The sequence below is a fragment of the Grus americana genome, chromosome 2 (genome assembly GCF_028858705.1).
Source record: "Grus americana isolate bGruAme1 chromosome 2, bGruAme1.mat, whole genome shotgun sequence".
Taxonomy (NCBI): domain Eukaryota; kingdom Metazoa; phylum Chordata; class Aves; order Gruiformes; family Gruidae; genus Grus; species Grus americana.
In genome coordinates this window covers 83180053-83190646 of record NC_072853.1, presented here as the reverse complement: position 1 = coordinate 83190646, position 10594 = coordinate 83180053, and the positions used below count along the sequence as shown (strand labels likewise).

At 38.2% G+C, this 10594-nt stretch overlaps 1 long non-coding RNA gene across 1 annotated transcript; it reads right to left on the bottom strand.

Annotated features, from left to right (window-relative positions):
• Positions 1 to 325: 325 nt before the first annotated feature.
• LOC129202974 (uncharacterized) lies at positions 326 to 8729 on the bottom strand. The gene is made up of 3 exons (XR_008575880.1): positions 8656 to 8729; positions 1458 to 1568; positions 326 to 451 (listed from the first exon to the last, which is right to left on the bottom strand). It is a non-coding gene; the product is annotated as an uncharacterized LOC129202974 (long non-coding RNA).
• Between the last annotated feature and the right edge of the window lie 1865 nt (positions 8730 to 10594).

The following is a 10594-nucleotide window of genomic DNA, read 5'->3' as shown; positions in this document are numbered from 1 at the left end:
AAAGGAGTCTACTGAGACCCAAAACAAGAAAGAAGTGTAATAGAAAAATCAAACACATCACTTAAAGCAGAAAGGCAGCAGGCAGGAATTTGTACTGATAGCTTCCAATGTACTCTTAGGCCAAAAAAAAAAAAAAATGTATCCATGATTCTCTAAAGGACTGACCACAGCAATAAAGAAGAGATTGAAAGTAAGGTTGCTGAAAAGAGAAAAATAGAACCTAATAACTTATAAATGGGAGTACTCAGACTCAATCTAGTTGTTATACCTGGTGGGGGAGGAAGAATAGATGTTATGTTTCACTGAAGAGAAAACTAGTACTTACATGAGGCTTTAACAACACTGAAAAATTGTGAGTTAAAGGCCTGATTGCATATAGAGGATGTAATTAGCTCACAGTAGAAGGTGGAACAGGCAGGGAAATGGTGAGGGTCAGGACCAAGGACAGGCTCTGCAAAACAAAATGAAGTTATTCTGGGCAAACGACGTGGCAGGTACAGTTACATCCTTGAACATTGCATTGAAACAAAACTTTTGGAATTTTCCCACAGGAGCCCTGAAAGACATAGAAGGTAAGAAAAAAGTCATGCTTTCTGAAATGAAGAATGCCAAAAAGTCACATTCAAATAAAAAGTTCAATCTGATCACAAGCCACTCTAAAGCATCATGATGAAGTATTCTCATGACTACAGTTGGATATTATTATGAAGAAACCTGTGTTAGGTGTAAAGGCAAAGTACTGGCCCAAATTTTTTTTTCTGAAAGTCTTGTTATAATATTAAAAATTTATAACTTCAAATAAAACAACAAATGTCCTCTGAAAACTGCCGGAATATAGCTTTGGTCAAAGGACTGCATACAGCTGCCAGTTCTAACTGGCAGGAAATTTTCTTCCCGATGTGATTCACTGGCTTCATGCACAGCCTGTTCTGAGACCTCCACAAAGCAGCAGAGTCTGGCCCTTGGGCAGGACACAGATACACGCGTGGTGCAGGCATGCGGCATCAACAACAAAGAACGCACACGTGGCCAAGCATGTAAGGAGGTTCTGTAAAACTGCGCCTAAGATTAGGCTGACTGAAATATTTCCACTCTTAAAGTGCTTAGAGTGCAAAAAACCTATTACATAGCTGAACAGGTGGGAAAATCAATTTAAAAGTGCAAAGACCTAGTGTGGGACATGCTTAGAAATGTTTCATTGTGTCACACTCTTCTGTAGTATTTCACTGATACATGATAGATGATAATGATATTTATCATCACAATGATAAGCTTCACCACAACTTTACAGCTGGCTTCTCGCCTTTTGATGCTGTAATAAGTTCAGTTTTAACCATTAACCAGCCCTAGTCCACCAGTCTATCCTAAAATGAGTTAAAAACTGTGAGAAAAGTGCTAATGACAATGTGCTTGCTATCAAGGGGAAGGGCTACTACTACCCTGAAGGGGCTGCTTACCCTTGAGAGTGCAGTCCTCTGAACCTCCAATTCAGAAAGTGCTCATACTTTGCAGAAGCTTAATAGCTTTTTAACTGTTTAGCAATCGTCAATAGCTCTGCTTCAGAAGATCTAGGTGTGAAAAGAAAGAAATAATTTTGCAGAGATTTTCTTCCTTGAAGAGAGAGAATTTAAAAAAAAATCTTCCTTGGATGTATACTACTACCCTCTTGGAAAAGTTACAGGAAAATACAATAAAAGTCTCATATTTCATCTTCTTGCTTTCCCCTGTCTTTCCCCCAAATCCTCACCCCTAGTTCAGCATTTCAGAAGAACTCTCAACTTCCCCAGCATGCATTTTAGTTTCACCAGAACTTTCATCTTGGAATGGAAATCAAGTAAAATATTTAAATAACATAAGTAATGGTAAACTATTTTACATTATTATTGCAGCCAAAGCAAAGTCTCTCCATCTTTCAAAATATCAAGCCCACATCCTAGAAGAAATTCTAAATAAAAATCAAAGCTCAACTCAAACTGAACATCTAAATATGGCCACTGACATGACTTAGACCATGACTTTTATGTTAACTGGTTTTATTTCTTTTTATTCTTCTACATGTCTTCTGAAAGTCACTAACTAAATATTCATGAGTTGCAAAAATGAAAACATGCTCATCATCTTCACACAATTTCTGCTAAGTTTTGCTTGATGTATTCTCTGACAATTTGTGGCTTGGCACTGTAGAAAGCCTGAAGTCCACGCTACCTTAACTTTCAATTCTTCTGCTTTCCAATTGTCTTAGCCCTCATATGCACAGTTCCTTTGCAGTTTTAAGAAAACAGTTCCACAGTACTCTCAAACGTATTCCTTTTAAAATGTGTTGCTTAGAACACAATCTTTGAAAGGAATATATTTGATTACAGGTTTTTGAAAACCGGACCAGTTTTGGATGTCTGCATCTCTAATATACCTATACCCTTTCTTTCATTCTAGAGACGACTACTGCAAATAAGGCCCAGATCACACGTGATAAAAAAGGAACCAATGTTAAATTTAGCCTTCAGTAGAGTCTGGAACAACTGTTTCACATAAACTAGATGTCTTGGCATCTATATTCAAGTTAGATAGAGTAGCTGGTGGGCATTAAAGTAGCTACACAAATGGATTCAAGATCTCACCAAAGCATGTTTAATTCTTAAGATAAAGGTTGGACTGATAGCCCCACAAATAACTACTTGTTTTTCCACAGAACAAGATAACGGCACCAGCTGCATGCAGTATTCAGATGGGCAGGAGAGGGATCACTGCTATTGTGAAATCATGCTTGTGCTTTATCCCTAATTCAAACCTCACCACTATGCTAAGCCCCCGCAGAAAGGTTGGCTACTGTGATGCAGACGAGTTAGAGAGGTATAAATTCAGGAAGGAACAATCCACTTGATAAGATTAGCAATTGAGTTTTTAACATGGGCTTTATCCCTGAAGTCAAACTGAAGGAATGTGTAGACAGTCTTGTGCAAGACATAATCTCTCCTTAGAATGTCCACGTAAGGTAACAGAAATGTAGGAATGTTTTCACAGCAGAAAAATAAGGAACGTTTTTAGGACTTAGCACAAAAAATTTTAGTTCAAAATTTAAAGAAAGTGATTATTCAATGTCATTAGTCTTTTGCTCCTACTGAAGAAACTGAGGACACTTCCAACTTTATGCTCATAAATTATGAAATCTTTTCTCAGAAAGCAATTATTTTTTATTAGTACAGTTTGAGTCAAGTATTGACTCAATAACTTCATGTCCAGTACCTAATTACCACAAATCTGGGAGATTCATATTCATATTATAAAGATATGTATATTCTGCCCTGTTAGAACTGTTCTGTTTTATTTTGTGAAGAGAGTTATCTGAAGAGGCAAATAATTACTACTTTAAAAAAATTGTCACATTTCATTCTGCCTCCTGTTGTATTTTGAGTTTCCTTTTGAAATTATTTAAATGAATAAAAATCAGTTATATAGGTCATAACTTGTGAAAGTTATGAAGAATGAAAATAGGAGCAATGTTGGATTTTTATTACATCCAGCATATAATGCCTTTTAAAGTTCAAGTAAGCTGAAATGGAAACTGTTTCACCAGGTGTCTTGGGGTAATTTTAAAATAGGCATAAATCGGAGAGTCTCATATCAGAACACTAAATTATATTATCAAAAAAGAACAGCTTAAATCCTTTCAAGGCTGTGGTATCCAGTGCACAAATATTAAAGCTGTCCGATTTGTAAAATCAGGCTGTGATTTACAGCAAGCCTTGTATAAACTGATCTCTCATGATGACACGCTAAAACAAAGAAGTCTTTACTTCAGCAGGCAAATAAAATAGCTTTCACCACTGATCTAAATAAAAGCACAGTAGAGAAGTCTTATTAGATTGAGATCCTTAGATTTTTTTAAGCTCTCATTACTCCACGGGCTATCGGTTTAAATAAATTCCTTCATTTTCCTTTCTCTTTAATTACACGCCAGGAAAATCACCCTCTCCCAATTCATTTCTTTTTCTTGTTGGTGGGGATACACGGTAGAACCACATACTTCACATACTATTTTATGTGTTTCACCATTAAACACCTAAGTGTTTTACAGCTGTTAGCTTAGTTTTACAGCATGCATGTAAAATAAAGGCTTATGAAAATCTCTGTGCCCTGTTTCCAGTAGTGGATGGACCTTAAACGGTATTCACAAATCTACTTACCCAGTGTGCCTGTGCAAAACTGATTATTCTTCTTCTTCTTCAGAATAGTTAGAGCATTGCCGTACTTAATGTTCAAAGCACAGCTCCCCACCGATCTCACTTGCAGCAACTGTGACCCAGTATCTCCCTTAAGCAGCCAAAACCAAGCACCTCACCAAGTGACTCCCTGTAAACTATTTGATGTGAATCCATGCAATCTTTGGCACAGATAAGAATATAACTGAGTAGTCTGAGGGAAACACCTGACTGGCTTAACCACTGAGTCATGTTTCTTTTCCTGCATGCTTTCCAGTTGCTGCAAAAAATGAGGTGGTGGCTTTATAATAAAGACTTTCCCACAGTGGATAAAGAACTGATTGGGGTCCTATAGGACACATAATAAAATATAATAAAACAATCATAAAGCTTATGCCTGTGGGTAATGAAGTAAGAACACACAGGCAATCACACTTTCATTTTTAGCAACGTTGAAATGCTTGGCCTACAACCTCAGGAGTAAATTTTTGTACATTAGTCCCTTATTTTTAAAAAGCAAATTCAAACAACATTAGATCAGGTGGTAACCTATTGCAATCCACCAGGTTACAACCAGGGCTAGAAACTCTAAAGCCAGCACACCACCTGAGCAAGCAGGAGAGCTGGTAGCAGTGTTTGCTTGTCTTCTGCTCAGTAAAGAAGTTCAGAGAAATGAGTGACCTTAGCAGTGGGTTCCCTGTTTGCTAATAAGAGGCAATAGTGAGATTTGGAAACCTCAAAGTTAATTCGACACACTGTTGGTATGTTCCCTTACTGGGACAGAGTTCTGCCTCGCTTTTCCCTGAGGACACTGTTCTAGGTCGCCCTCCATGTTCCAGCGTGAGCCCCTCAAAGCTGTTGTCCCAGCCTCTTCTTGTCCCAAGTTCCAGTTTCACCTGCCCACATTCCTCATCAGTATTCCATGACTACTCCTCACTAAACGTTTCCTCATAGCTAAGCTGGTTTTCCCTTCAACACACAGAAAAATCTCTTTCAGTAAAAGCAAATACATTTTTAAAATTTCAGTGCATTTTCATTCTTTTTTAATGTTACAGAAGAATTTATTCTTTTTTTTCCTTTTATGTCAGGTGATTCTGATTTAATATCTCATCCAAAATGCAGTCCAGAGACTGCATGAAGCAATCTTAGGGTTAGAAAACTTTAGGCCAAATGGTTGAAGACAAAATGCCTCAAAACGAGATTTTTTGCACTGAGAGAAAATACTGGCTTCCATATTACAGGTGGTACTGCTCAATCAGATTTTCTTTCGTATGTAAAGCCATTTAATATATGCAGAACATTTTAAACAAATGCAGTTTTTAATTCTTTATTTTTGCACCACGAATGTATTAACTCAAGGTCAGGACTCATGAGAGAGAGAAAACAACGACTGAGCTTTTATCCATTCGGAATAGTTAAAGAGTAATATTTTATATTAGTTGTTTGTTTAATCTGTATCAGTAATAAAGCTGCAGTAATATCTATAGTCTTTAGCACTATCTTAAGTACCTGGGAACTGTCACACATTTAGAATGTTGCATAATATTTTATCTTCAGAATATGTTAGGAAGCTTTCCTTATCTTACCACTTGCTCTGTCCTCTACTAAGAAAAGTATACTTTCAAATTTGCATGTAGTATGCAAACTACTTGTACAGCTTAACACATTTCTTGAGGGTTTTAATAAGTGTCCAACCAAACAAATATTCTTAAACGATTATATATCTTATGTCTTTTATTCTAAAACTTAAAACCAATAATAATTTTTCTCCCTACAGAAAAAATATTTTGAAAAGTATTCACGTTTAATCATTAGTTCTTGGAGACCACCTTAATATATCATCTCTGTTGTCACTACAAGGTAAAACACCTTTTACTTTATCACAAAGTATCTCATAGCACCATAATAAAGCAAATCAAAATACCACCTCTGAAAATGCCGCCACCTGTTAGAATATTTCCTGTGTAAACAGGAAGGGAAAAAAATGTTTTTAAGATGCCTTTGAAGCTGCATGAGTAGATGACATAAACTGATCCACTCTTTAGTCTAACCCACATGTAGTTTTTGAACCAAAATATACCAGTGCTTGCACATGATCATAGGATCATGCCTTTCTTCGAGGAATACCTCATCTTACTCAGGAACAAAGCCTGTATGCAAGCATAGCCTTGGAGTACAAACTCTTACTGATAGCAAAGATAAATTTAAACCACTAGAAATCTTTTTACACTAAAGTATATCAGGAAATTACTGGTGCAGTGACTAACAAAAGATAACAAAATGCAGAGGACTAATAATTGCGGTTTCATATTTTTAATGCACGTTTTAGTGTTAATATTAAAATACTCCAGATAATAACATACACTGTTGCTAAGATATAAAATAAATACGAGAACAAGTAGTAATTTTAAAACAGCATGTTTTAATGCTCTCCTTTTCCTATGTTCTTCCAGTAAGATCAGTAGCTTTTTATGAAACTTACGTCTTATGCTCTAATTCACCAGTTAAAATACATCACTATTGAATAATGCAACCATGCACATGCTGCAAGTTGTCACAAAAAGTATTAGAATCTCCTTAAAAGTCAACTAAATACAACAAAAGCTTTGAAATTTTATTTAGTAAGTCTTCCTGATACTGTTTTAAAAATAATAGATAAAAATGGCATCTGGATTCCTGAAAAGGAAGGTTTCTGTTCCATCTGCGAATTCTTGTGGTTTTGCTGATTACCAAATTTCTACAAAATTCAGTTCAGACTGAAAAATAATTCTTTTCATTAAAATATCTTTGACACATTTGTTCCTATGGATAACCAGTGTATTAAAGAGATCGAGAATGTAACCTTGCAAAAGAATGCATTTTTCCCTGATATTTGCCTCAGTCTGTTCTGTGTTAAATGAAACTGTATAAACACATGAAATAGTCTTAAGTACTGGAGATAACGTGGTAAAAAACTCATACTGTGTCACACACTAGGTATTCAGGCTCAGAGGGAAATGAAGCTTACATCTGAAGCAATGTTGAAGATGTCATTTGCTTGCCACATCTGCTAAATATCAGCAGAAAGAGAGGATCTGCTTCTAAAATCCATTACGAACACATCGAAGTCCTTCTACTGACCTTACTGGATGTAAGTCCACTGAAACTGGGCTGAAACGATTTGACAAAAGGATGGAAAACTGGAAGAAAATAACACTTATTCTTGGTGATGCGTGTTAGACAGGTGATACAGAATAAAACTCCAGTATTACTTTCTTATGTAGGAACCTGGATTCATGCTTAGGGAAATCTATTGCATTGCTTCATCTTGAAGGGAAACTATCAAAAGATTAGGATCAAATGGAAATTAAATGCTGGAGTATCAAATGCAAGAGGTTGCTGATGCTCTTCCTTCCAAGAATGATATATTTACATGAAGCTGGAAAGAAGAATTTTTAATTTTATTGCATAGCATTGGCATTCAGTACAACTTTTTAAAACAATCAGCCTTGATTCCTCGAAGTCTTGTGATACACTCAGAAAGTGATGTTGATGGCTCTGTTTTCAAATTCAGTGTTTGTAAACAAATAGCTATATAATTGAGTTCTGTATCAAAGTGAAACACCATCTGTATTAAACACTGTATGAATAGCTACTAAGGAATCTGGGTTTGATAAAAAGAAAGCCAGTTCCTGAGAGAATAACATAAAAAATAAGCTATATTTAGAAATATTCTCCTGCCTATTGAATTTCACAACAAAGATAAAAATGGACAAATTTCTAGCAGTATTTCAATAGATAACGCTGACACATGATTAAGGCTAAAATCTTCAAATGTGTGCAGGAGGGCTAGGTGCCCAAATTCTGTTATAACCAGCTGCACATTAAACTCATAATTCTACTGTTCTACTGCTGTTCTTCACATGGCTGATCTGCAGCTTCATTGTAGGAGGAAGAACTGACTCATCTCATGGCGCTCACTCCATGAGAGTGAGCTAAACTCTCCATGTTTATTTTCCATAGAATAATATTCATTGAAGTCTCTATCTAAATGGGAGCTGAGCTAGAACACGATGAAATTAACAGAAAAATAGCAAAGGATATATCTTTTGTTCCACCTCAAGCTGGGATGTCACCTCCAAAATCAGACCATAGATCTTTGTATTCCAGTGTTTCCACCAAACATTAGATTAACAGCAATGCTTTCCTAAATGAAGTGACCTTAACAAAAAAAAACCCAAAACCAACAAACAAACAAAGAAAAAAACATACACAAAAAAACCCCCAAACCCTGAGAACATTCCTAGTAGACATCTGCACCAAACTACACGGACCTCAAGTCAAATTTCTGTGAGTTCTCTTGGAAGCTAAAATTAATTAAAAAATCACAACCAAACACCAAGATTAAGTGCAATATAAGCAAACCATAAAATAATCAACTTAATAATTGGTTTCCTAATGGCCAGTGGTGCATTACCTTGTCAATGAGGATTTCTGTCTCAGTTCCTTGTATGCAAGCACAAGCTTTCTCCCACATCTATTAGTTGTTCCTCCTCCAGGATTTTGAGAGCATCTCTGAATACTTCTTACCACAGTATACTTTTTAATGTTGGAAAAGGGGTGGGTTTTTTTTCTCAGACTAAATTTTGTGATATTCGACAGCAAGATTTATCAAGGGATTATATCAGTGAGGCACCAAGCGGCATTTCATCACAGCCCTCTCAAATTCTGTCAAGTGAAGCAGTGTCAGGCTTTAAGCATTTAACATGAGTATGGGCTCTGAACTGCCAGAGTACTGCTCCAAGCACTGCTATGTCTCACAAGCACTCCTGTGGCCTGAAGCATAACCCCATCTGAAAAAAAAGCTGTTATCTACATATACACCCGCTCAAGTAAAAACACGTGTATAGGTATACACATACATGTATGTACACCATTAGCTGAAACAAGCATTCAAACCAGCTACATGCTGACTGTAAGGTGGGAAGTCTGGATATGGAAGAGATGAAGTTTCCTGAAGAGTTTCTTTTGTTACCTGGCAAAGAGAAGGAGAATTATGATTACGCAGGCCAGATCTGTGTTGGATGAAGGGCTGTATTGCATGTAAAGGGCAAGGTGTTAGCAGTGGGGTGACCTCTGTGAGACAAGACCAGGGGCTGCCCCATGCCAGACACAGCTGAGCTCCTCAGCCACAGGTGGGCACCTCCAGGACAGCATATTTAAGAAAGGGCAGAAAATGCTACATAGGTAGAGGAGGAGGAAACAAAAGAGTGAGAAACAGCAGAGGGAACAACAAGGTCGGCACAGTAGGAGCCGATCCATGAGAGAGCAGTCACTCCCCCAAAGGGACAGCAGTCCATGGAGGACCCACACCAGGGCACATAAAAAGAGCGAGAAGGAAGAAACAGGAGAAGGAAACTGTACTGTAGCAACCATAACCTCCTGAACTGCTCATTGCCTCACTGAAGTGACCTGTGACAATTATAAGGGGGGAGGAGAGGTGTCCTGAGTGAAGCTACGTGTGGGAAAAGCAGAGGAAAGGTAGTTTCCAGTGTTTTAAATGTTTCGGGTTTTTTGTTTATTTCCCCAATATCCCAATCAGTAATTAAATATTTATGCTAATTGGCAATAAATTAAATTCCCTACATCAAGTCTGTTTTGGCTGCAACAATAGTGACTGAAGGAAGAAATAGTTGACACATTGCTTGTCATATCTGAAGTGATCCTATCTGAAAAGTACTATCATAGAACCACAGAATGGTTTGGGTTGGAAGGGACCTCAAAGATCATCTAGTTCCAACCCCCCTGCCATGGGCAGGGACACCCTCCAATAGACCACGTTGCCCAAAGCCCCATCCAACCTGGCCTTGAACACTTCCAGGGAGGGGGCAGCCACAACCTCTCTGGGCAACCTGTCCCAGTGCCTCACCACTCTCACAGTAAACAATTTCTTTCTAACATCTAATCTAAATCGACCCTCCTTCAGCTTGAACCCATTAACCCTTGTCCTGTCACTACACTCCCTGATAAACAGTCCCTCACCAGCTTTCCTGTAGGCCCCTTCAGGTACTGGAAGGCCGCAATTAGATCTCCCCGGAGCCGCCTTTTCTCCAGGCTGAACAACCCCAACTTTCTCAGCCTGTCCTCACAGGAGAGGTGCTCCAGCCCTCGGATCAGCTTCGTGGCCCTCCTCTGGACTCACTCCAACAGCTCCATGTCTCTCCTGTACTGGGCCCCCAGAGCTGGAGGCAGTACTCCAGGTGGGGGTCTCACAAGAGCAGAGTAGAGGGGCAGGATCACCTCCCTCGACCTGCTGGTCACACCTCTTTTGATGCAGCCCAGGACACGGTTGGCTTTCTGGGCTGCAAGCACACACTGCCAGCTCATGTTGAGCTTCTCATCAATCAATACCCCCA